The sequence below is a fragment of the Mauremys mutica genome, chromosome 9, assembly GCF_020497125.1.
Source record: "Mauremys mutica isolate MM-2020 ecotype Southern chromosome 9, ASM2049712v1, whole genome shotgun sequence".
Taxonomy (NCBI): domain Eukaryota; kingdom Metazoa; phylum Chordata; order Testudines; family Geoemydidae; genus Mauremys; species Mauremys mutica.
In genome coordinates, this window is record NC_059080.1 from 70,350,290 (window position 1) to 70,377,181 (window position 26,892).

Consider the following 26,892-nt stretch of genomic DNA (forward strand, 5'->3'; position numbering starts at 1 on the left):
ATTCATGTTTAGAGTTGGAGCTCATGATTAAGGCTGTGATTTAGTCACGAAGGTCGTGGAATCTGTGACTTTCAAAGACCTCCATGACTTCAGTCAACACTGGCTGGGAGCTACAGGATCCCCTGTCACCTGTGGAGGCAGGGTGCTGTGTGGGGGAGCCCCGCAGCTCCCAGCCACCACAGGTGGCAGGGGGGATCCGCCGCTCCCAACCACCGGGGGGGGGACCGGGCGGTGGGGGGAATCCCTGCCGCTCCCATGCACCACAGGCGGTGGGGGGCAGGGGAGAATTCACCAAGCTCCCAGCTGCCGCAGATTGCAAGAGGGACTCCGGAGCTCCCAGCCACTGCGGGGAGGTGAGGGTGATAACCCCGGAGCTCCCAGCCATCCCTCCCCGCAGTTGCCAAGGCTAGACATTTTGTCATGAGTATTTTTAGTAAAAGTCAAGGAAAGGTCATGGGCGTCTGTGAATTTTTCATTATTGCCCGTGACCTGTCTGTGACTTTTACTAAAAATATCTGAGACAAAAACTTAACCTTACTCATGATATACTTTATGACCATCCGTGATGCGTTCATAACAGTGACCACAACAGAAGAGTAGTGTGGGATCCATCCTTTCAGACAGAGATGGCGGGTAGACAATAAACAAGGGCTGTTGAAAAATGCCACATAATACAGTTGGAAACCCATGGAATGGAATGAAATGCATCATGAGATGCTGAATCCACACCCACAATTGCACTGTGATCCACTCCACCTTCCCACAACTCCTAGCTGCAAAAGGTGGTGAGTAGCATGGGGGGACAGTACCCACAATGCACTGCTCTTACTGTCGATGCTAGAGCACCACATAGTTTCCTATGCAGAAATCCTGGTGCCTATCATAACAAAAGTGCTCAACAAGAACCTGCTGCATTTCTCCAAGAATAGAATGGAGTAAAGAACTTTTCCCACTACTCCAGTTTGGACTAGATGGTGGATTGGGACCTGTATAGCCTTCATTTTCTGATGATTTTTTTTGCTAAAGATGAAAAACTTGTGTTTGTGGATTTGCATTAGTTCTACAGAAGTCACCACTTTGGACAATATCCAGTACTAAAAACTACCTAGTTGCCGGCCATCTTTTATTGAAGAGATGAGAGTGTATGTCTCTGCTGCAATCCAGAAGTGTGACTGCAGCACAAGTAGACCTAGCTGAGTTAGTTTTGATCTGGCTAAAGTAACAGCAGCAATGAAGCCACAGCCAGCTGGCAGCACAGGCTAGCTCCACCCTCCTGGGACCAGGGCTACATACCAAGTGGCTAACCCATTCCACCACCCATGCTGCCAGGAGCTTTACTGCTACTGTTACAGGAGCTAGCTAGATCAAAGCCAGCTCAGGTACTCTACAGGTGCTGCAATAACATTTCCCTATTGCAGTGTACACATATTGTGAGATAATCATCCTCTTCAGACTAGCACTGATGAGTCATGCACTTTGATTTAAGATTAATGAGGCCCATTCTGTAAATTTTCCTCTACTGTAGTCTCCCAGACTTATTCCATTTATTCTCATAGAGCTGATTACCCTTTCTGCTTTGTTTTGCAAAGGGGAACACACACTGCCTGTTTCTGTACAACAGCTTGTACACTTTCTTGTACTGCCTTGTGGATGAAAGCATCCTCTTGCAAGTCAACACGCCACAAGTGAAATCACATGTACCTACAGTACACCATTTTTGTAATCTATGGCTCTAGCTGATGGATCCAATATAAACAGGGTAACCAATCCCACAGGCCTTCTTTGTTCTGAATAATAATACCACATCTAATAGCCATCTGTCCATACCAGAACTATTCAGTGAACCATGTACAAAGGTAAAGTTAGTCTTCTGAACTGCAAGTTTATCGTCTCTAAAGTAGACACCTCATGCTCTGTTAAATAAATTGCTGTGATTTCCTGCACACGTCTCTCATCACATAGTAGGATTTTTTTTAAAAAAAGCTCCTGCAAGATCTCTGTACTGAGGTATACAGGAAACATTAAATGTTTATCCCCTAGTAGTCAACCACGACACAATGCCCTCCTAGGGCTCTCCCTTCAATTTGCACTCAGGAGTTGTTTTCTTGGTTCTCTCCTCTCCCTCCAGTTTAGCAGCAGCGCTTTTCTGAGGGAGTTGATAATTGGTTCTGCATTTCCCAGACAGAGGAAAGGACACTCCATGCTCTGAGGGAAGTAAGAGACTCCCAGGACAGGATAATTAGGTTGAGAGCATTTGTACAAAAAGCTTAAGTTGAGTAATGAAGTGGTTACCTTCCTAAGAATAGTATAAGAGAGTTCCTGTCATGCACTGCCAGCTTGGAAGCAGAGCACTTTGGAAAAGGAAGTGACTAGGTGGTTCTTTCATCCCAATCCCATAGAATGACCGCTCTAGCTTCCTGCAATCATGGTCATGGAGGAACCTCAACCTAGATCAGATCAACAGATACTACTTTGAGAGAACTGCAATATAACCTCTTAAAGTTATTTCTGACCTTGTGATTGGAAACAAAGGATATACTGTTTGTCTCTTAAAAGTAGCTAAAGATAACTTTTATTTCAAACAATTTAATGAAGTGCTACAATTCTTTCTGGAATTTTTTTTTCAAAATTACACACCCACACTTAACTACAACTTTAATACTTTTTCTAATAAAACAAGAAGGGGTTGTTTAATCATTTTAAACAAAATCTTTAACAATTAATTATGTAAATGGTTGATCTGTCAGAAAAGCCATTTCCAAATGTTATTCCTTTCATCACAAGAATCATTTCCAGCCTTGTCAAATTCCAGATGTACTATCTACTTCGATCACAGAAAACATAAGGCAACCTTAAAACTAACTTCATAAACATTTGAAGAAAACATTAAAATTCCACTACCTCCTCTATATGCTCTCAGCTTTGGTCTTCGTCTTGTGGACACTGAAAGTCTTAAGTGACACTTCATTAGCTTTGAGACATTTTAGCATGTCTTGTTAATTTCAGCTCTTGGGAGACTTATATCCTTACACAGGTCTAGTGTTTTTAAAATAGATTCTGTCCACATTCCCCAATGCATACATACAAAGAAAACCTGCTAAATATAGTAAAAAAAAGTATACAGTTGTGATATTTTATTAGATCTAAACCTGAACTACAAAAAATAAAATTTGATTATTAATATGTTTTACACCATAGGTTTGTTTTATCTAATATGGGAAGAGAAAAAAAAGCAACGCCAATAAACAGGAGCAAGGCCTATCAAATTTATCATGGCCGCCATGCATACCAACTTATTTCCTATACTAAAAAGAAATCCATCCTGCCCAAAAATAAGTCCATAAATAACACCATCTTAAAATCTAATAATGACTGGCAATGACTGCGTGTCAAACATTATAGCTGAAATTTCCTCTATTTCTCTAATCCTTTCATTAGGTTTACACTTCTGAATGAACTTACCACAGGAAAAAAGACAAAAATGCCCTATTACTTGTGGGCAAACGTATGACAAAACAATCACTCCATACCTGACCTCTTAGTTCTTGTCCTCAAAGGAAACCTTCAGAACACCTTTATGAGCCTGGGAGCTTAAATTCCTAATTTTTTTAGACTTTATAAATTCATGGATTTCTTAAAGACACCAAATGTATGGCTCATTACAACAATCTATACTCAGTAGTACTGTAGAGGTGTTAACTGCCACTTCACCTTGAATCATCTCTCGCAACATATTAACTCCAGTTTATTCCACCTTGTATTTAGCAGTGAGTACCTTTCCCAGATCTGAAGAAGAGCTCTTTGTAAGATTAAAAGCTAGTCTCTTTCAACCTCAGAAGTTGGTCCAATAAAAGATATTTCCTCACCCACCTTTTCTCTCTGAATCATAAATGTATTTCAAAAAAATTAGTTTACAAGTCATAGTATTTCGCAGAAGAAAACTTGTAAGATTACAAGTGAAAACACTTTTAATAAAGTATCTTTCAACTGCACATATGATAATCTTGACACTTGCTTTATACCCCATTGCAAGAGTGGAGATTTGCTGGAGAATGAAAGGCATTCTTACTCTTACTTCTAGGGTATGAACTCTGATGCAAGTGGCAGGGACATGTCATTTGAAATTCCCTTCCTTTGATGGCCAGAGTGAGTCTGAGAGTGCAGCATAAAACAAAATGCCCCCATTTATTAACTGCAGTTGACTAGTTTTGTTTAGGCATATTTTGATTCATGTTTATTCTATTGTGCTTGTTTTAATTATGAATATGAATTGTTTTTGACTAACGTTTGGTATATTAAGGTACAGTATTAAGTTATTAACACAGACAGTAATGATAGTGGCAGTTTAGCAAACAGAGGAGGATTTATCTAATATGTTTTTTAAATCTTTTCAAATTGATCTGCCATGTTGATCAGGGCTATATAGATTGCTAAACGAGAGCACCCAACAATTGTCAGCAAGGTCAAAACATCTTGTTTGCTTAGCTGTAGTAATAACTGCTTACGATATAAATAGAGATGTTGCTTGTAACTGAAAAACATGTACATTCTGGTCATAAGACAAAAACAAATACCTAAAAAGTTATCTCAGGAAACCTGAAACAAAATTCTTATATTAAAATACTTGAACAGTTGCAATATAAATACATAACAAGGATGTCTGGCAAACATGCTGAAAGGTGCTTCTGTACTGAAATAGTACCAAACCTTAGCATACAAGGATGAGTGGCATAACTAGGATTAAAAATTCAAGTGCACAGTGGCATAGATCCTGCAATGAGCTCTGAGTTTCTGCAGCTGCCCTGCCCTCTCTGACTCTGAACAACCTAATCGCTTGCTCTAGTAAAAATTGTCATTTGACTCATGCAGAAGGAACCTAACAAGAGTTGCTGGTCTAAGGAAAGTAGTATTGAGTAGCAAGACGCAGATGGTGGAGAAAGTTTAATGGCAGCTAGAAAAGGTTGAGGAAAAAACAAGAAGATTAACTTATTTCAAATTGTAATTATTTTCATCTTACAGAAGAATGTTTGGCATATTTTGCAAAAGAATTACAAATTTTACATGATTACACACACTTTTTAAAGAAAAGTTTTTAAAGTGCTTTAAGCATTGGAAGTCCTTGTAAAATGTTCTGTGTTTACTCTTTGGAGAATAAAACCTCTATTTATATGGAAATCAGGTTCTCAATGAACTGAAGTTGAGCAAGTTTCTCCATATTTGCCACAAGTTCTTTCTGGAGCCTTCTGAGCTCTCTGATAAGAATACCAAAGTTGCCAGGTGTAGTGCAGCTTGAAAAGTATGGATATGTCTCTCTTATGGAGAAATTCAAATGCTACCATCATGCACCTTAGTAATTAAGTAATAAAACATAGGGCTAGTTCTTGTGAGTAGGAAAAATAAGGACTCTAGGGAATCCAGGGGTTACATCTGGAACACTCCTCCACCTCGGATTCATGTAGGTGGGGAGTAAGCACAGCCATGGTTCCAAGGGTGCATGTGCCAGCCAGCTCAGGGGGGAGAGGGCATGCTGCACCTCATTTACTGAATTTACAGGTCATTTCCAGTCCCTAAATTAGTGGAATTTGAAAAAAAAAATTAAAAATAAAAAAAATTTAAAAAACCACCACGAATCCCAACATTTGCTGTTTTAGACTTTTCAAAGGTATCAGAGCTAAGCAACCAACTTGCAACAGTGCGCAGAGAGGATGAAATGAAGAGGAAAAAACTCTGTATTCCTTATGTCAAAAGGATAAAACAAAAAGGAACCAGGTGTGAGAGATTTCCTCTCTCTTTCCCCTTATTTCTTTTCTACCTTCTATGCAGATACTGGGCAAAAGGCTTTCCTTTTCAATGAAGGTGGTTTGGGCTTGCAAAGCCTATAATTACTCTCCTATCCACTCCTTACAGCCCTACACTCCTTCAATGCCCTCTTCCTTCCACCTAAACAGTGCATGAGGGAGAGCTCTTTAACCAGTTCCCAAATGAATATTACCCAGCCCCTTTTCTAATGCAGAAGCTGGGCTATGAAAAGAAAAGGTGTTTTCTCTTTGAAGTCTCATTTTTACCATTTCTACTGTTTGTTTTACATAGCTCTCCTTCATGCACTCCTGTAGAGAGCATGCTGTGCATTTTCTGGCCTTTGGCTCTATAACGCATATTGCCTGGTGCTGCCTCTGAACGAAGAACCTCCCAATCTGTCTGGTTCATCATTTCTGGGATCATGACAGATTAAAGTTTAGCGGAACTGAGAGTAAAATCAGTCAGATCACCTTTCTATGGCTCAGAAAAGAACACAAAAAGAGGTATAACAAGCTGGAGCTTCCTATGGAGGTTGGGGCTTACCCTTCAGTCCAAATTTGGTTCTGCCAGCTGCTTGCACTGAGAAGGCAGCACATTTGCATCAGACAAAATCACAAGAAAATATTTATTTAATACATTAAACAATCTGACTCTAAGATGCTGACAACTTGGGGTGTGTCTTGACAATGTCCAGCATGCTGCAGACACTACTGTGATAAGTAACAGGTAATAATCACCATTATTTGTATTGCGGTATCCCAGTCACCAACCTCACAGTGGTAGGCCCTGTACAAACACAGAACCAAAAAAAAGCTTACATGTTAAGTACAAGACAAGACAAGTGGTTACAGACAGGCAGACGGGGGAGCATAAGGAAGCAATGCGACAGTATGTAGTGCTCATCATCATCTCCTATGAGTCTCTGCATGGGCGGCTGGGGAGGAAGAGCTATTCATCTCTATTTGGTGAATGTACAGCCATGTCCACATAATTATTCAAAACCATTTTACAACAATATTAGAGAATGTATATGTTCCAAAACAATGAACTTTCTTGTTCTTAAGGCTGCTAATTATAATTCAAGAGAACACATACCATTACAATACAGAGACTGAAGAAATCACTCACCCACTTTCCCAGGTAAGTGCCATCAGCCTCTGCAGAAAAACTTTCCTTTCAAAATATTAAATTTTGAACCTTCATGATTATGAATATAACCTTCCAAACAGGAACCCAGTGTAAACAATGCAACTATTGGCTGCAGAGACACAGCCACCTCTGTTCTGCCAAGATTGTGGCCACAAGACACACTCCCCTCCCCAAAGAGCCCTCCACTAGGGTGGTAGGAGTGTCCCTACTCCCTACCCAGAGAACCAACTGCTGAGATGGCAGTAGAACTGTTTGGAAGATACAAATTTTTCTTGCAGAGAATTTTGTGGGGAAAAACCCCTTTTGAAAATTTTCAACCAAAAACGTTTTCAAGAATTTTTGCTTCACATAAAAATGATAAAATTCAAACAAAATGAAAAATAAATGACATTTTGAAATAAAACGGTCTCATTTCAAAATGATAAAAAATTGGTCTTATTTAGACTTTAAAATGTTTCATTCTGTTTTTTAGAAGCCAAAAAGTTCCTGTCTTCTGATTTTTGTGGTTTTTCCTCTTCCATCTTTAAAAAAAAAATGAAAAAAGGGAAAAAAAGGTTATAGTGTGTGAAAAACAGCTGGGGGGAGGAGGGGAGGCTAACTTCTTTATGGTGAGATATTTATTTCCAAAATCCCAAGTGAAATTTAAAAATAAACTAAACATAATACATTTTTGTTCACTTCCTCCAAGCTAAAGGCCCAAACCAAAATATTTATTTACAGTTCCCATTATGAATAAAAAATAAAAGGCTAAACATTCAATTTTGGCTTAACAGGAAAAGGAGGTCTTCTTGCTAAATTACTAATCTACACTTCTACGCTATAGTTCTATACAATGGATCAACCTAAACCTCCCTCATCTCCATCAAGATTATATTTATGGTAGCCATTGAGGCATTCAAACTTTGAATTTTGCATTAGGTGTTTTCCATATACTGTAGGCCTGTCAGTAACGCACCAATAATAGAGGAGAACTGTTCATCCAAGCTCCTCAAACATGAAATCTGATTCACCAGCTACTTGCTGAAGCAAATTTTGTATCTGAAGATTTTTCAGATTAAGAGGTCTTCCAGCCTAAGATTTTCCAGTCCCTTTACAGTCAAGAAAGCCAACCAACCTCCTTTAAAAATAGACACACAAGATAAAATTTAGCTCAGTGGAGTTGCACCAACTTACTTTAAATAGGTTTAAGTTTGTCATAATATTTCCACATTGAGCTGGAGATGTGAAAAACATGCCTTGGTTAATGCTCTTTACATCAGTTGGGTGTCGCATGACTTCTTCATGGGATTCATTTCTCGACCAAAACAGTGACGGATAATGGCTAAACATTCTGTGAACCAGAAGCCTAATTCTGCACTGCCTCACACCTTGTGCAGTCATTTACACCTGAAACCTATACTAAGCAAACAACAACAAAGTAAATTAACCAACTCCAATTGAACTGTTTACAATTGGTGTAATCTCAGGGAATGTTTGTGTGTCCCTTCAAAGATTTAGTTTCATAAAATTTGTTTAATCCTGTGGTCTGTCAAATGTAACCCTCAGTTTGATGCCTGGTTTACACACAAACTTGTACTAAAATAACTAAACTAGTTTTAATTCACATCTTTTATTATTGTGGTACGAGTTTGTACATAGATTAGTCCTTAGTTTCATTACAAAACTTCCCCCATACTTAATCAAAGCCTCGTGTTTGAAAACACTGACACATGACCAGGTTACTTTCCAGCCAAATTAGATTTAGGGTTAAGATAAAATTAGGATACCATATATTCACCAAACAAAAAACTAGCAGAATCTGGGAATTCATGATTGGTATGTTTCAAAGAGATTTCTGAATATAGAACAATAGTTTGCTATTTCAAATGAGTGATTCCCCCTTCTCCAGAAAATATAATCATAGAAATGTAGGGCTGGAAGGAACCTCGAGAGGTTATCTAGTCCAGCCCTCTGTGAAGAGGCAGGGCCAAGTAAACCCCTAGACCATCAGTGACAGGTGTCTAAGCTGTTCTTAAAAACCTTCAACAAGAGGAATTTCATAACCTCCCTTGGTAAATTAGAGTCCTTAACTGTGCCTAGTGTTAGAAAATCTCTCATAATATTTAACTTAAAATCTCTTTACCTTCAGTGGATATGGAGAAGAATTGATCACAATCTTATTTACAACATCCCGTAACATATTTGAGGACTATTATCTGATCAACCCGCAGTCTTCTTTTCTCAAGACTAAACACACACAATTCTTTTAATCTTTCCTCTCAGCTCAGGTTCTCTTATCATTTTGGGTGCTCTCCTTTGGACTCTCTCAAATTTGTTCACCTTTTTCCTAAAGTGGAGTGCCTGGAACTGGACACAGTACTCCAGCCTTTTTTGCAATTGCAGCACGTTGTTGACTCATATTCAATTCACCATTTACTATAGCTCCCAGATCCTTTTCAGCAGTACTACCACCTAGCCAGTTATTCCCCAGTTTGTAGTTTTGCATTCAATTTTTCATTCCTAAGTGAAGTATTTTGCACATACCTTTACTGAATTTCATCTTGTTGGTTTCAGACCAATTCTTCCAATTTGTCAAGGTCATTTGAATTCTATTCCTGTCCTTCTAAATACAAGCAACCCCACCCAATTACCCTTATCTGCACATTTTATAAGCACACTCTCCTCTCCATCATCCAAGTAACTAATGAAAATGTTGAACAGTACCAGACCCAAGACAGACCACTGACGGATCCCACTAGATACATTCTCCCAGCCTGACAGAAAGTCGTTTCAACTAGTTTTGCGCCCACTTTATAGTAATTTCATCCAAACTAGATTTTCCTACTTTGCTTATGAGAATGTCACATGGAACTGTGTCAAAAAACTTAAAGAAAAACAAAAATCACATCTACAGCTTCCCCCTATCCACTAGGCCAGTAACCCTATCAAAGAAGGAAATTAAGTTGGTTTAGCAGGATTTGTTCTCGACTAACCTATGCCAGCTATTATTTATAACTTTATTATCCTCTGGGTGCTTAATAATTGGCACAAATTATCATTCCAGCTACTGAAGTTTGGCTGACTGGTCTATAATTCCCTGAGTCTTCTATACGGGATTTTTACTTTACGTGCTGACAGCGGAACGTAACTCCAGCGTAAGATGAGACTCGCCTGTACTCTCACTCCCTCCTTTCTGTAGGATCATGAAATCAAACATTTTGTGATCATTCTTAATTAAAAACAGCACAATGCTTGCAATTCCTGCTGTACTGACATGTATACCACTTCAGGAGAATATAAGTAAGTTATGAAAAGGAAGTCAATAAGGATTGCCAATGATTTTCATATATGGACTAGAATTATATATAAAAAAAGATAATTCTGAGAATTTAGTCAGTCACTCTCCAGCAGTTCTGAAAAGAGCAGTAAGTAGGGTGACACAAACCTCAATTATTGTCATCTGTTCCTGCCTGTTTTGCTAAGGACACATTGAGTGCAATCCTACCCCACTGAAGTTAATGGGAGTCTTGTCACTGACTTCAATGGGGACAGAATTTCACCCACAATGTGCAGGTCTATAAGTAATGTCATCTCCTCATGCAACAGAAGGCATGGAGGGGTGCAAGTAGCAAGCTGGCTTAGAAGTATGCTGGTAGCAGCACAGAACTCAAAACTGAGCTTAGTTCCCTGAGCTGGGGAGGCTCCAGCAGCATTCTGAGCTCCAGAAAAAAATAAGGGGAGGAAGGAGCACACTGAAAAGTCCAACTTTTCTTGTGGTATTGTAAGTTTCTTCTAGTTCTAAAGGACTTTGAATTGGACACCAACGAAAGGAGATTCCACCAAGCAGTACAAATGGGCTAAGCTTGTAGTGGCTGGCTGAAGCAGTATGTGGAGCATTTTGGTCCTGCTTTTCTTATTTCTGATTTCCATACCATCACTAATAATAAACTGCCAGATGGCAAATGAAAGGAAGTGTGTGCTGCGTGACCTTCACTTGCTGAGGCAGAATGAACTTGGAGGAATCCTGCCAGAGAGAGAGAGAGAGAGAGACAGACTGACAGACACCTCCCCCACATTGACTAGAAGGTGCCAAAATATCTGACACTGCCAGAGTCACTTAAGGTAGAAGAAAACTATCCCACAGAAAACTATCCCGGCTCGGGCTCGGGCTCGGGCTCCCGCCGCCGCGGCGCCCTGCCCGGCCGCCCGGCTCGGGCTCGGGCTCGGGCTCCCGCCGCCGCGGCGCCCTGCCCGGCCGCCCGGCTCGGGCTCGGGCTCGGGCTCCCGCCGCCGCGGCGCCCTGCCCGGCCGCCCGGCTCGGGCTCGGGCTCGGGCTCCCGCCGCCGCGGCGCCCTGCCCGGCCGCCCGGCTCGGGCTCGGGCTCGGGCTCCCGCCGCCGCGGCGCCCTGCCCGGCCGCCCGGCTCGGGCTCGGGCTCCCGCCGCCGCGGCGCCCTGCCCGGCCGCCCGGCTCGGGCTCGGGCTCGGGCTCCCGCCGCCGCGGCGCCCTGCCCGGCCGCCCGGCTCGGGCTCGGGCTCCCGCCGCCGCGGCGCCCTGCCCGGCCGCCCGGCTCGGGCTCGGGCTCCCGCCGCCGCGGCGCCCTGCCCGGCCGCCCGGCTCGGGCTCGGGCTCCCGCCGCCGCGGCGCCCTGCCCGGCCGCCCGGCTCGGGCTCGGGCTCCCGCCGCCGCGGCGCCCTGCCCGGCCGCCCGGCTCGGGCTCCCGCCGCCGCGGCGCCCTGCCCGGCCGCCCGGCTCGGGCTCCCGCCGCCGCGGCGCCCTGCCCGGACCCGCGTCCCTCCCCAGCCGCCCGGACCCGCCGCAACCCGGCTCCGGGCACGGCGGCAGGAATCGCGACCGACACCACTTACCCAGATGCTGGGGTCCGGGCGAGGCAGCAGCCCCGGCTGCCCGGCTCCAGCTGCGGCTCCGGCTCTGGCCGGCCAGCCGCGTGGCTCCAGCTGCCCAGCTCCCGCCATATCCTCGGGCTCCGGCCGCGCGATTCCTGCCCCGGCCCCGCATCCCCGGGCTCCCGGCTCCAGCAGCAGCCGGACTGTAGCACCGCCAGCTACGTCCAGGCAGCGCAGTAGGGGTGCAGGGAGGAGGTGTTGGAGAGAGGGCAGGGGAGTTCGGGGGTGGGGGGAGTGGATAGGGGTTGGGGGGTTCAGAGGGCAGGGAACAGGGGGATTGAATAGGGGCAAGGGTCCTGGTGGGGCAGTCAGAAAGGATCAGGGGTTGGACGGGGGCGGTGGGAGGCAGTCAGGGGCAAGGGTTCCAGGGGCTGTCAGGGTACAGGGAACGGGGGTGGACGGGGCAGGGGTCCCTGGGTGGGGGGGTATGATTCCTCCTGAGGTGAGGAGGGAACCGGTTGTTATCATTTTGGCAGCTCATCACTGGGTATAAGCATTTTGTACCAATATAACTGTGCTCTCACTTGGGGGGCAGGGGAAGAGGAAGAGGAGGAGAGACAGCTGGCAGGTTGCTGCTTTAACACCACTAGTATAGTTAAAGTGGCAAAGTTTCCTAGTGTACACAAGCCCATAGTAAAGCAAGGAGTTAAGAACTACTGGTGGGAGAGCATAAGGGAATTCAGCTCTTCAGAGGTACTTCCAGACTGAGGAAACACAGTCCAGATTGAGTTGTGGCCCTAACGATCTGTCTACAAGTGAGACAAGGTTACCTCTAGCAAAAGGTAAACTCTCCTGGAAACGGAACAGTCAGCTTGATGAAGGGGTGTATCTGGCATTGGCAAGAAGAGGCACCCAGATCAGAAGAAGAAAGTAATAGTAAGTGGTAGAAAATGTTCCACCTGATCTCAAAGAAGGTATGGTGCAAGACGTTACTTCTTTTAAAAAGTAGTACTTAAATGTTCAGTAAGATACTGACTCAGGAAAACAAACCCATTCAGGACAGCACATAAATATGTGCTTAAATGTAGGAATTACTCAGTGAAGTTCTACAGCCTATGTTATGCAGAAAATCATAATCCCTTCTGGCCTTAAAATCTATGACATACCATCCTGAAATGAGAACTATGCTTAAAATATTTTCCTGAACCAGGATCAGAGACAGCAGTCAGTCACACAAAATTAAGCTAAATGATAAAAGTTTCTACCATCCATAGATTTAAAACAAGATATCTATAGACCTGGAAATAGACTCCAGAGCATGAACTCCACTACTAATGAGCTTGTAAAGGCTTTTTTGGGGGGGAAAAGTCAATGAATCACCAAAAAGAAAAATCTCTGATTGAAAAGCTATTCAAAGCAAAATTATGAGTTCAACACAAAAGCTATTATTTAATTAGTGTTGTAACAGTTACTGCTAAACAATAAGTGTACAGCAATACTACTAATAATCATGTTTTGCTCTTGATTTTTTAAACCTAAATGTAAATGCTAGGATATGACCTGAATCAGTAAAAGGCAATTAGCATCACAAGATCTATCTGCTAGTACTAGAGAATAAAAACCTGATATGTTACTGTAGCAAGCACAGAAGTAAACAAACTTGCATCAAAACAAAGCAATCTTGTCAATCTTCAAGAGAACAGTTTTCTGAAAATATAAAATACCCATGGCTATGAGATAAATTTAACACTGAATCAGATCATTTTGTAACATTAATGATATAGTTGCAATTAAATTCAACTGGGACTTAATATTAATTCAAACAGAATGCTTTAGTAATGGCTTACTGAAAGCAAAAGATGGAAAACTGTAAGTTTAAAGGGCCAGATCCTGGGTGGTGAAAGTTGTCCTAGCTCCACTGACTTCAATTGGGCTATGATGAGTCACACAAGTTCAACATCTGGCCCAAGATGAGCAATTTTTTTTAATAGCACTAAGTGGCCTATACAGAGCGGAAACTGTTTATGGCTCTCTCCAAAGAAATATTTTCTCAGAAAGGGTAAGATTTAAGGACCACCAGTATTTCTGATTGCGTAACTGCAGTACAGTTTTCTTCTTTAACTATTCTTTACACATTAATTCCTTTCACTATTCTATTTCCTAAAATAGCTCCATGTACTCCATTTATTTCTACTTTTAATGTAGAATGTAATGTTATGTTTAAATCTAAACCATTAATACCATTTGCATCCAGTGAAAATAGAAGCTCTTAGGCCCAAAATTCCTCTGCTAACTCCCTGCTTGGACTCCTCTTATCCTTGCTTCTGTCCTTTCCACTCCTGACAAACCGCTCTCACAGTGGTTTCTAAGGACCTCTGCCTGGGCAAGTCACAGGGCTTCTTCTCTATTCTCACCTTTCAGTTTGCCAGCAGCCTTCAATAAGAGCTGATCACTCCTCCTGTACACCATCCTCCCTTGGTTTTCCCAGTCCTATCCAGTCTTGGTTCCTCTATTTTCCCTTCCAACCATTTTTGGTATTTCTCATAGTGGCACTCTCTCATTCCCATCTCCTTTTGCCACTTTCTTTCCATAGAGCTAGGTCCTTGACCTGTACCTTTTCACTTTCTTACCTTGTCCCTAGATGACTACATCTAGTTCACATGGATTCAACTATCATCTCTCTGCCAATGATTCCCAAATCTACTTCTCCATACCTAGCCTGCCTCCTTCAACTCAGCCCACCTTGTACTATGGCCATCTCAAGCTAAACAGGGACAAAAGACAGAACTTCATATTTTTCCTTTTAAATATCATCCTCCTCTGGAAGTGACAAACAAACCGAGAAAAGAACTCTTATTCCAGAATAAGAGTGTCTAGGCAGGGAGTTATATCTGTATAGCTATAGCAATATAACTAGTTGGAGAAATGTATCCATATAGACAAAGCCTTAGTTCTGAAGGATTTTTCCTAATAAACTGATCAACTGAAATCCATTTATTGCTGTACCCTAGCTTATAGGGCCCTTAAGTGCATGTAATTTCTGAACATCACCAACCAATTAAGTGAGACTGGGTGGTTCAGTGTTTTATTCTTGTGTCCTTGATAATACAAAGCTCTAACCAAAATCTTGCTTATGCAAAACAGGCTTTGAAGGAACAATAACATGCCTCATGATTTTCAAGCCCTGAGGCTAAAGGCAGCAAACAACCATTTATTCTTCCATCTTGAAACACGTTCTTAACTTAGTTCAAAGGCCTGAAAAACAACATGCCCTAGCTACTTGTCTGCACACCTTCTGAAAGGCTTTTCCCTTGTAACAACTTGCTATGTGATCAAGTTGCATGATGAAAAATATTTAAGGTGTTTGGGGGTTCTTGGGTTTGTGTGGCTTTAAAAAAAAACACAACAAAAAACAGAACTGTTAAACTGCTTCAAATTATAATCAAAATGAAATATTAAGAACACCACCAACAGCAATATTAACCCATTTAAGATTGAAATATTTAATTATTTACATGTGTAAGTCACAACTTAGTACTGCATATGCTGATTATTACAGAGGATGTGTTCTTAACTTTTGTTCATTAAATCGGGGAGGGGGGAGAAGGAGCAGCTGTAAGAGGAGGACAGAAGGGTTGGCGTGTATTTTCATCTCTCTCTTCCTCATCAGTTTTCATTTCATATAAAATTAATAAATTATTAATTGCTCATTACTTATCTACAAACCTAAACAATGAAAGTTAAAAAATACTATTTTTCATAAATAATGACAAACTGTTGGAATAAATAGAAACGTTAAAATGTTGCTCATTAAAGTTTTTACCAAGTTGCTTGCTAACAAAGTAGTTTTTTTGTAAAGCCTTCTTCAATTTGCTTTTCTCCTAAGTTTGAATATTGTTGTGAAGTCAGGAAAAAACCCACAAATTTATTAAAAAGAAAATAAGCCTACTCAAAATAACTTGGCAGTTATGGAACAAGACTGCTTAAGACACTTGACTACTAGAGGAGGTAAAATGTGTTTACTGTTTTTGAGGTTTTTGAACTGTAATAACAGAAGTGATAAAATTTTTCTCTATTTGTTAGGAGTCTAGGGGATTTTTAAGCTCATTTTTTTCCACAATATGTGCTTTTAAAAGTTGGAAAATGTCCCCTTACCTATATTTAAAATGTTTTATTGCTTTGATATATACATATGCTAGCAATTAAATACAAACACATCCTATTATTTCTAAGAAAAGCAGATATTCATCAGCCCAGTTTAATTAATAGTTGTAGAATTATAACTCAGCCTTGTTAATTATCCACATCATGAAACAATAAATGGAGCATTCGATAAAATATGTAATAGAGCATACAGGAATACAAAGGAAAGAATTCAACTCTGCCCAGACTTCGTAGGGGAAAAGTGAACCAGGCAGAGAGAAAAAGTTCTATTTATATATCAGAGAAAGAAGATAAAAATCTCATTTCAACAAAGCAGCTCCTAAGCAAAATGAAAATCAAGATACAGAGATTGAAAGTACAAGTGAGTTGTGCCTTTACCAGATGGTTCCATTTCAGAGTCTGTGGCTATGTCTTCACTACAAAAAAAAAAGGGGGGGGGTATTTTTACATTGTTAGCCATCTCGGTGCAAAAAATCTTAGTGGAGACAAGGTTCAGGCAGTGAACCCACTTCCCTCCTTCCCTACCCCATCTCAAAGAAAACAAAAACAAAAACCACTCAACTGTAAGATTTGTTTTCTTGTAATGACAAGCTGAAGAACACATCTATGCTATTCAACTACTGAAGCAGCTGGGCCAATCACTGTTAGCTACTTCCATAAATTCTGACCACAGTATGAAAGGAAACCCTCAGAGTTAAATTCTAAAACTAAAAACAAATAAAAGATGAAACAATCAATTTAAACTAACCTAAGATAGGGTGCTCTGCACTGGTGGAAGCTAACGTAGAAAAAGGTTCAGATAAGACAAGACTTCATTTTTCCATAAAATGTCACCCTATCAATCCAAAGGACGTTGCGGTGAAGTAGCAAACAATTAATCCATACTTTAAAGACTAGACAGACACATACATGGGAAGGAGAGAATTAAGACAGTACCAAATTATTCCAACCTTGTTTTCATTTTCTTTTCTTTTTTTCCCCCCCCTCTAAAAACCTGCAATATTCTATGGACACTGCAGCCTGTAAAATATTAATGTGAAAGCCTACATTGAAAGGCATAAACGGACTGGGAGGATGGCCTCTATTTCAGGGGATGGTTTAGGTTTCCCAGATGTGTTGTGCTTATCTTGGAGCAGGGTGAGTGAGTTGCTGAAGTATTTCTGCATACCTGAATAGGTAATTTCCAGGACCCACTAACTGGACATCACCTGTGCCTACACATGAATTACTTTTCTTGGCCTCCCTCTGATTGTGCAGCTCTGCACATGCACCTTCTGAACTTCAGGCACCTGCTTAAAACCTAAGGGGGCTCCCTGTGGCTTACTTCCTGTTGTCTAGGGATGAAAGGAACTAAAATCAGTTGAAGATTATTCTCTCATTCGGCAGGTTTTGATCCCTTTTGCCAGGATAGTAGGCCGGAGACTCATTGAACGGGCTTCCCTTAGAGCAGGCTCTGGTTTGAGTCATTTAAATAAACAGAATTGATAAGGCTCTTCTCCATAGAGTTGCCTCTTTTAAAGGAAAGGCAACTAAAAAAACCTCTAAGATTGGTCTGTTGTATATTGTTTTAGCCATAAAAATCCCCTCTCTGACAAAAATGAGGCCACAGCTCTGGATGTAATTTGTATTATTCTGACCGTAGAATCAGAGATGAACAAAAGAGTACACTCCATAAAACAGAGCACTGCAGATGGGTAACAGCCATCATTCTTGGCCGCTGAAGATCATTTAAAATTTCTGTAGACACCTACACACAGCACAAGAGGCATGAGTAGAATAAACTGAAGCTTGAACCAACAGAATCAAACACTCAAATCTTTTCAGGAATGCCTCAACTTTCCTACCAAGAAGGCTTTTTGGTTCTTCCTCCCCTTCTACCAGGATGTTTGTCCTTTCTGCAATTCCTGAGATGGCACCATCCACCCTTTAATGCTTCATGAATGTCTCTAAGTTCAATAGCTTGTGAAGGAACGTGGGAACCTCTTAAAAAAACAAAAAACAAATGATTCTGTGAAAAAAGGCCAGAAGAAACTATTATAATCATCTAATCTGATCTTATATATAACAGTCCATGCTGTGCTCTGTGTGGTAAAGCCATGGTTTGTTTTTTTGTTTTTTTTTTAAACACAGAATTATTTTAATCTATTATAAAAATGTAGTTAGAAAAAATATAAACACAAAAATTGAAATGTAAATAGGATACCTTAATTTTATACAAAGTGGATAAAAATCCATCCTTAAATAAAAATCAGATTTTTCTTTTTAAAAATAAAAATGTTGAAAAATCAATTTGAAATTGACAATCTATGTTCAAGCATTACCGTAATCTGTTACAGCCATTAAATAAAACATATTCAAGCAGTATGTGTTTGCTATCAATGTTAAATCAGTAAACTGGTTGAAGTCACTGGCTATACATCTGGATCCAGAGTTTTTTAAAGTCCTAAACCAGCTTTAGACACTCTCTCGTGCAGGTGCAGTGAGTATTTTCTTTCTTTCACTTTATTCAGCAAGTTCAATTCAATCACCGGTTCATTCAAATATTTGAGAAACTGATTGGAGAGCTAAAAAAGCAGGAAGGCTTGTTTTCTGCTTCCAAGCTATGAATAAAAATAAGGAGTGTGAGGATGACATCTACTAGTACTAAAATATTGAAGGACATGATAACCAAAACCAATCGGTTCCATTAATTAATTACAGACAATACTTACTTCGTTTAAGGAATCAGTTTTAAATACAAGTGTGTTTTGATAAATTTAATGTTTATAAATTCATCCAGTACATTTGAGACAAGGTGGATGAGAAGTAGTACCATCTTCTTTTGGTTAGAGAGAGATTTTGAGCCACACAGAGCTTCCGCTTCCATTCAGAGACCCTGGATTTATGGCTTATTACAACTACCTGTAACCTACTAATGCCCTCTTTTTGTCCTATGACTGCTGAGATGCTATCAGGCCACTCTGCCTTAAATGGTCCTGTGCAATGTGTGCCAACTACTTACGCTAAGCAATCTGTTCTGCCTTGCATTTTGGTGCGACACTGGAAGTACCTTTCCCAGACGTAAGGAAGAACTCTCTGTCACCAGGGTGGATAAAACTCAATGATTTAAATAAAAAAAATAAATAAAAGTAAAAAAAAATCCGATTTTATTTAAATCGGATTTTTTTGATAAAATCTTTGAGAGGAAAAAAACTATCTAAAGATACAGCTTTGAGCTATAATGTCTCATCATGGAATAGGGATTAGAAAGTCTAATTCTATTGTATGAAAATATATTCATATAATGTTTAAGAAAAGTTTTGTAAATGAGTTCCAATAGTTCATGGATTAGGGACCCAATTTTATGGGGTTCCAGGGGCTTCTGTATAGATTATTTAGGTGAATCTTTCTATCTACCCAATGGGACTCAGTGCTCAGTCTAGAAGATACCATCAGAGATGCTTAGTTTTGCAGTTCTCAAACTGTGGATTTGTGTCTCCAGAGATAACATTATTGTAAAATCCAAAAATGTTTTTAAATAAATAATATATAGAGGTGAGAAATAACAGACCTCAACTATATTGTCCCTCTGCACATTTGTGTACACAGTCAATCCCTTACCTCTCTCTAAAAGTGAAAAGTTTCAAAAAGTTAAATCAATAGAAGATTGTTGGGGGCGGAATAGATCTGGACAAGGAGAAGTCTGGAGATAAATGTGAGAAGGGAGGGACAGGCAGTAGAAACAAAAGTCAAACTGTTTGAGCAGCATATTCCAGAAGTCTTGAGGTCTTTCTGAGTGTAGCCTTCATTGATTTGAGATCTACCATACCATTCTCTCACTAGAAAGGAAAACCTAAAAGGGCATAGGCCGTAAAAGACACCCAGTTTGGGAATAAGAACCATTCAAGAAATATATGTTTACTGATGACGTTTTAAAGAAAGTCACACCAGTGTACTGGTGGAAGTCACTTAAGCACTTGGATTCAGAGACTGTTGTAGTGATAATCTCACTTTTAACAGCAGTAGCTTCTTCTGGCAGTGTGGAAAGAATATTTTCTTCCTTTGGACTAATTCATTCAAAATTGAGAAATCATTTGGGACCTGAAAAAGCAGGAAAGCTTGTTTTTCTTTTCCAGATTATGAACAAACAGGAAAATGAAGGGGAAGATGAATGAGTTAGCTGCAGAAGCCAATATTTTAAGTTTCTCATGTTGACCTGGCTGACATAGTCAATTTAATTTTTGTATTTTTTAGAAAATATTTCATGTAACTATTTTAGTTTAAAACAATTTTAACAAAAGCAAACCAGATTTTAAAAAACTTTAATGTTTAACTAAATTCAAAAATTCATATCTTGTTTTGTTAAAATGTTATATTTTTGCTGTTGAAGAAAAAACCCAGAATACGTAACGTTGTTGTTTTATTTAAATAAAACAACTTAAATGTCTTTCTGGTGATGTTCTCCTCCTAATACAGCATGGCAAGAAAATCCTCCAAATATTAATGATTAACCTGTTGAATTGGAGATATTTATGAAATTGGGAGGTGAACTGCCTGCTTCAATTACCTTTGGTAAATGAAATAACCAAACAATCATTCACTCATCTTCTGATATAGCTGTAAAACTAATCTGAAAAGTTTTCAAAATAAATCACTTTAAAAATGTATAGTGTGTACCTTCTAAAAGTGAAACCTACATCTCTCTCTGAGTTGTGAAGAATATGTATTAAGGTTATAACAACCAACAAGAATGCACTTTTATGTAGAAATTCATGATTAAAGAGAGTCTTCCTGACTAGTGATTTAAATCAAATCCACCCCCTCGCTAAGAAAGCTTGTGTGTCTCACCAACAGAAGTTGGTCCAATAAAAGATATTCCCTCACTCACCTTGTCTCTCTAATACCCTGGGACCGACAGCTACAACTACCCTGCATCCAGAACATTTAACATTGTTTACTAGTTAAATAAGGCTATTTAAAAATGCTATTTTAGTGCATTTTTAATAGAATTAAAATTTCCATCCAAATGCAGCCTGACACAAATCGAAAGGAAAAAGTTACTGTAGTAAGAAATCCATCATTCACTATTTCTAACATAATAAAAAGGTAAGTCACAAATCTGAATACATATTTTTAAGCTATATAACTGCTTAGATGCATATAGATACGGTGTATCCCCCTGGTGAGCAAGTAATTCCAAAATTGGTGCAGAGGTAAATGCTTAATTGCAAATCAATGTTTTAATGGTTACCAACCAATGAGAAATCAACTGCCCTTATGGAATATGACTGAAATACAAATGCAAAACTGATTATTTAAAACAAGGGTACCTACTTGCTGATTAAAAAAAAAAAAGGGATCAATTCATCCTGATTCTACCACAGTACAAAATCCATCATGTTCTCATATTCTCTAGAGAGAGCTTGACTTGAGAATTATTACTGATGAGTCACTTATTGTACCCCTTTGAAACAAACAAAACCTAGGTAAGTATTACAAATACTTACCCACAACCACTGAGACACTCCCCTATCAGATTTCATTTCTAAAGGGGCAGAGGCAGAAGAGAGGGAGAGTACATGCAAAAATCTTTTTTCAGGTGACACCAACTGTCATTAAGGGCCCAATCCAATTTCCATTGACTTCAATGGAAAGACTCCAAGAGACTTCAGAGCAAGTCAGATCAGGCCCTGGCAGAACTACAAAAGATAAGGAACCTTTTTACTGAAGAAGGAAAAACAAAACAAAACAAAAAACAAAAGCAAACAAACAGGGCAGCGGGCTATTTCATTCCCTGAATAGAGAAGGTTGTGGAGGTTAAGTTTGCGTTGAAACAGACTATGAATCTTTAAAAAAAATAAAATAAAAAAAATGCTCAATAGCATGCAGGGCTCCTTTTTATTATTGACTAAAAAAGGAGACTCTCCAAAAACGCATGCCATAGATGCTAAAACTGCTGATCTGCAAAGCTGTTTCTGGACATGTCTCTTACAGAGCTAGAAACAAAATACTGTATATACTCGTTCATAAGCCGAATATTTTTGGTAAAAAAATTACGCATCAAAGAGCGGAGGTTGGCTGGTAAATGGATCTACACCAAAATTTGATGATTTTAAACACTATGGAATCATTGAATTGAATATTTAATACATTGTCGTTTTGTTTACATGAAGCATCTGCAAGCATGGAGGCCCCTCGGCTCCCTGTGGCTGTGGTTCACCGTTCCCAGCCAATGGGAGCTGTGGGAAGCACCACTTCCCGCAGCTCCCATTGGCTGGGAACGGCGAACTGTGGACACTGGGAGCCGAGGGGCTCCATGCCAGTGAATGCTCAAGGTAAACAAAATGTCCAGGCCCGCTAGCAGCTTACCCTAATGGTCCAGGAGCCAAGTTTGCCAACCCCTGAGATATAGGGTCGGCTTATGAAAGGGTCATACAGGTTTTGCTATTTTTACCTAACCATCTTGGGGGGTTGGCTTATAAACAAACGGGATAATGAACGAGTATATACAGTAAGGCTGTCAATAGACTTTTTTAAAAAAAAATATTAAGTTAATATTAGTATTTCTGATGATGCAGGTGTCTCTCTCAATTCCCTTCCCCATTGCTTTGAGAGAATGGATTATTAGAACTTCTAATTCCTACCTCATTTTTGGTTCATTTTTTTACCTCCCATGCTGCAAGAAGCAGTTGAGTTAAACAGAGCAGCCCTCTTGTTGAGTATGTGAGATCAGGCTTCTAACTGGAGTCCAAGAGGATGTCTGAGGTTGAGGGGGTAGGTAGCTTTTTCCCCTTCGTTTCTTGAAATTCACTGTTTCAAAGAAACCACTGGTGATGCTGATTGCATATTTCAGAATTCCTATGATTTAGAAACATTCACCCACATAGCAATTGAAAAAAAAAAATCTAGATAAAAGCAAACAAGACATAAATCAAATTGGGGGTGCCGTCTTAAGAGCTCACAGATTGTATCTTTCCAGCTTCTGACATATGCGCAGACACTCATCAGGAATAAATTTCTGAAACCAATAGAAATATTTGGAGTTTGGTTGCAAAGACTCAGACATTTCTACAATACTTCTGCAAATGAGAGGTGTTTCCATTCTTGCATTAAGCAGATCAGTTTTTGCATGCAGAGTTTATGTGCCTAATTTCTGAATGAGGGATATTATCTCACCCCTTTGCCTCTCTGGAAAAGACACAGCTACAACTACACTGCATACAACAATAGAATTTTAAAATGTAGCTGACAATATATATTGAATAGCAAACCTATTATGTATACTAGCAAGAAGATTTAATCAATATTACAATTCAGATACTAAAATATTAGGTTTTTAGTCTAATATATTATGATTAACAGTTCCATATACACACACCAACTTTTCACTGTCCTCCCAACCCCGTAGTGTATTATTGTGAAGAAAACAGCACTTTCCAATTATTCTAGTTTAAATCTCTAATGACAGTCTTCAAAGAATGTGACCTAGATATATCAAGCATAATCAGAGAGAATACATATCAAGTCATCTTTTAGTTAAGAGTGCCAGGCTTATTTAAATCTCCTTTATCTATTCACACCTCTGTTTTTATTCAGTTTCCCACCATATTTAAATAGATCAAAAGAAGTGTTACACAAGACTCTCCTCTTCGCCACTATTTTGTAATATTCAAACTGCTATAATTGTTTATAATCAAAATCTTTCATTTACCAAAACATGGAACAATTAAACACAGAATTAACGCTATTCAGTTTAGTGAAGATGTACACTTTCAGACTATATTTCAGAGACCAAGTTCCAGTTTTCAGCATTCTGACAATCTGGAATTGTAGACATTGTTATTTGTATTTTAACTCTTGTAAGAGAAGATTTATTCCAACAGTAAGTCACAATCATTTTGCAATTTGAGCTTTTCTTTTTATGAGCTACCCTTTAAATTAAATAGTTTAGAGGGGATTTAATTATAAATGCAGGATATGAATAATTAAATTAGCCTGTATCCAGATTTTTCATCTAGCAGGTTTATTATAGTAGTCTCAGTAGTAGGGCAGTGTAAAGAAAAAAAAAAGGTAAAATGAAAAACTGGAAGAAAAAAAGAGCAATTTAAAAATCAGTGTAAATATCATTCTCTTTTTACTATGAGAATGTTTACATGACAACGAGATCCTTATTGCTTAAGGAGTTATTCATTCATGCTTATTCTGTACTTAAAGTCCAATGTTAACAAACAGGGTTCTGTGTATTATATAATCACAGCATTCAACTGCAATGACAAAGAGTACAGGACAAAAGAGCAAGTGGAAAAATCCTGCTCCCCTCACTCAGGACAATAGGATGCACAACAATGTGAATGGGATTCTGTGATAAATAGGCAGCAGGAACTCTAAGGAAGAGAGCCTATTTTCCAAAATAAGCTATCCTAAGTAATGAAGGAGGAGGAAAGAAAAATATAAATGAATGAATTTACAAAAGTGTAATGATTTCTACTGTGAACATTTTTCAAAATTATCCATAGCATCTAAAGCTTACAGACTGACAGTTTTTCTATTCTGAGCTCTACTTTTCTTGATTTCCAAATTCAAATACAAAAGATCTGTTCTAGGTTGAAACTTGGTACACGAAAACTAAGTCCAAAAGCTAATTAGTTTTGAAAAAAAATATATTTTCACCTGAATGTCATGAAAAACAGAAATTTGAATTTAAGACTGTTCCCTTGAGACTTTATTTTTAAAAATAGTTACTACAATCAATACTGAATTTAGTCCGTTTTGAAAACTAAAAAAATAATTCCCTTCCTTTACATGTGCATGCACAAACACACAAAGTCACAGCAACTTTATCAAAAAGATATTCAGATGTGAATTCAATTAGCCTCAGTGGTTGTATTCAAATTTTTGCAAAACCATTATAAAACTGTATGTTCCTAATTGAAATTTTCAAATTCAGCTGTTCACCAGGCTACATCCCTTAAGTTATACAAGTAACAGAATACACTGAAGAGCTTGGTCAGATCACATTCCAACTCCACAGGTGTTAGTTGCATATGTTCTTTAGGGCTCTACATCCCAGCTGTTAAATGTTTTAAACCAATCCAGAATACATATGTTCTTCTTACAATCATCAGCTAAAAAAGGAGTCATCCTTAACTTTGAATTTCTTGTTTTTCTAATTTAAACATGATCCTAAATATGATTTTAATACTAACTGAATACAAAACCTGTGCGTCACGAGATGCTATTTTATCGCCTACTTGGTCTCTGATTACATAGCCTCAATTTATAGGACTCTATAAACCAGAGAGAAAAATCTTGAAAGCAATTTTCCTAAAACTGCCATGTAAGTCAGAAGTCCAAGCTAACAGCATCTACAGTAACTACATTAAAGGAATAGGTCTGCAGTTTGAATAATGAAAAAAATATTTAAGGAGTGCAGAATATACTAATAATTTAACAAACTGCAGGCACACAGTGATACACAGGCTAGGTTTTAGCAGATGATTAGGTGAGGGGGGAAATAATGTGCACATACAGTATGAAACACCCTCTTCAGTCTATAATAATACTGTAGCATGTATAACTTGTATCTTGCTGATGTTCAAGTTACTGCTTCCCCAGAGGTACAGAGACTTTTGAACCTTTTGTCTTTGGAAGTGCTTCAGTTTTTTTAATTGCATGTAGATAAATGTGTTACATTTTTAGAGTAACTCCTTAACTCCACAAACTTTTTTAAATTATGAATTAAACTTAGAAGAAAGCTATAAAACTATTTTTAACTGCAAGTTGGAGAAAAAAAGAGGTATTTGAAAATTTCTTAATATATTACACAAGAATTTCAACATGACTTCATACTTCAAATGTTTTGTGACTCAGTACTCAGAACATCAACCATCAATTGCTCATCTTCCTACTGTTGCCAACTGAGAGAGGCTCCTCAATACCACACCAGAAGCACAGGAAGAAGTAGTTGCCTCAGCTAATTCGGCACAGAGAAATCCCAAGAGAAAGCAAGTGAAACTTACAAGAATCTTGTCAGTTTCACTATACTAGCGTTTACAGCTTCCAGAAGAGGCAGGACACAGAAAAGAAAAAAAACTAAGAGTGGTACATATACAAGTAGATTACTGTTCCTTACCAAGAGCACAGAGAGAAAGCGAGAACTCTCTTTTCCCATAACCCAGGAAGAGAAGAGGAAAGGGGGGGGGGGAATGCAGTTGTCTGGCACAGGTCTTAAAGACTGTGTCAGCTCCTCAAGGTTGCTAGTAAGTGCAACCACAGAGCTACAGGCTCCTTCTCTAGAAAGAGGGGGGGGGGGGGAAATAGCCAGAGCATTAGAAGTTATTTCTGAGGAAGGAAGGATTAGAGCAGCTGGAACCACTGTAAAGGAACTCAAGGAAAAGGGTGGCATTTAAACTGCTGATCCTTTAACAGGCTAGGAGAGGAGCAAGAAGCAGAGGACTCCGGTATTGAGAAACAGCTAAAAGTTTGAGCCTCCCTGTAAACTCAGGAAAGCAGTAGGGCTTGGGACAGCAACAGCAAAGAGGTATGGGGACAAGAATATGGATGGGGGCAAGGAGGACAGAGAAATAGAATAGATCTGGAAACAAGTGATTTGTTCAGGGGGAAATCTATTAGAGTGGGCATAACTGATTTTTGAGGGAGATGCACAATGGAAGATATTTCCATATAGTTAAATGTGTATAACATGCATGGCTTGGGGGGAGAGAGGGAGGGAGAGAGGTTGTGGCAAGGTGGCACATGGTTTATTCACCTGCTAATGAGAAGCTGGAAAATGCTCAAAGTCCTGATCTGACAACCTGGGACAACAAAATATTTTGGTCTGGATAAATAAAATCTGTCCAAGTAGTTTAAACCTTTTGGGGATGAAAGCTGTCCTATGAAATATATATTATAGAATGGAATCATATGTATAACTCCTTGCCAAATTTTGGGCTTAAAGATTTCATCATAATGCATAT

At 39.4% G+C, this 26,892-nt stretch overlaps 1 protein-coding gene across 3 annotated transcripts in view; it reads right to left on the reverse strand.

The window, feature by feature from the left end:
* The window catches only part of IRS1 (insulin receptor substrate 1), an 83,620-nt gene that overhangs the window by 49,467 nt on the left and 7,261 nt on the right, over window positions 1-26,892 (reverse strand). The window contains exon 2 of one of the 3 annotated variants that reach the window (XR_006582343.1): window positions 6,537-6,585. The exons of the other annotated variants lie outside the window; for them this stretch is intronic. The gene's annotated coding sequence lies outside the window, so the exon portion shown is untranslated. The remainder of the gene's footprint in view (window positions 1-6,536; window positions 6,586-26,892) is intronic. 3 annotated transcript variants of the gene reach the window in all.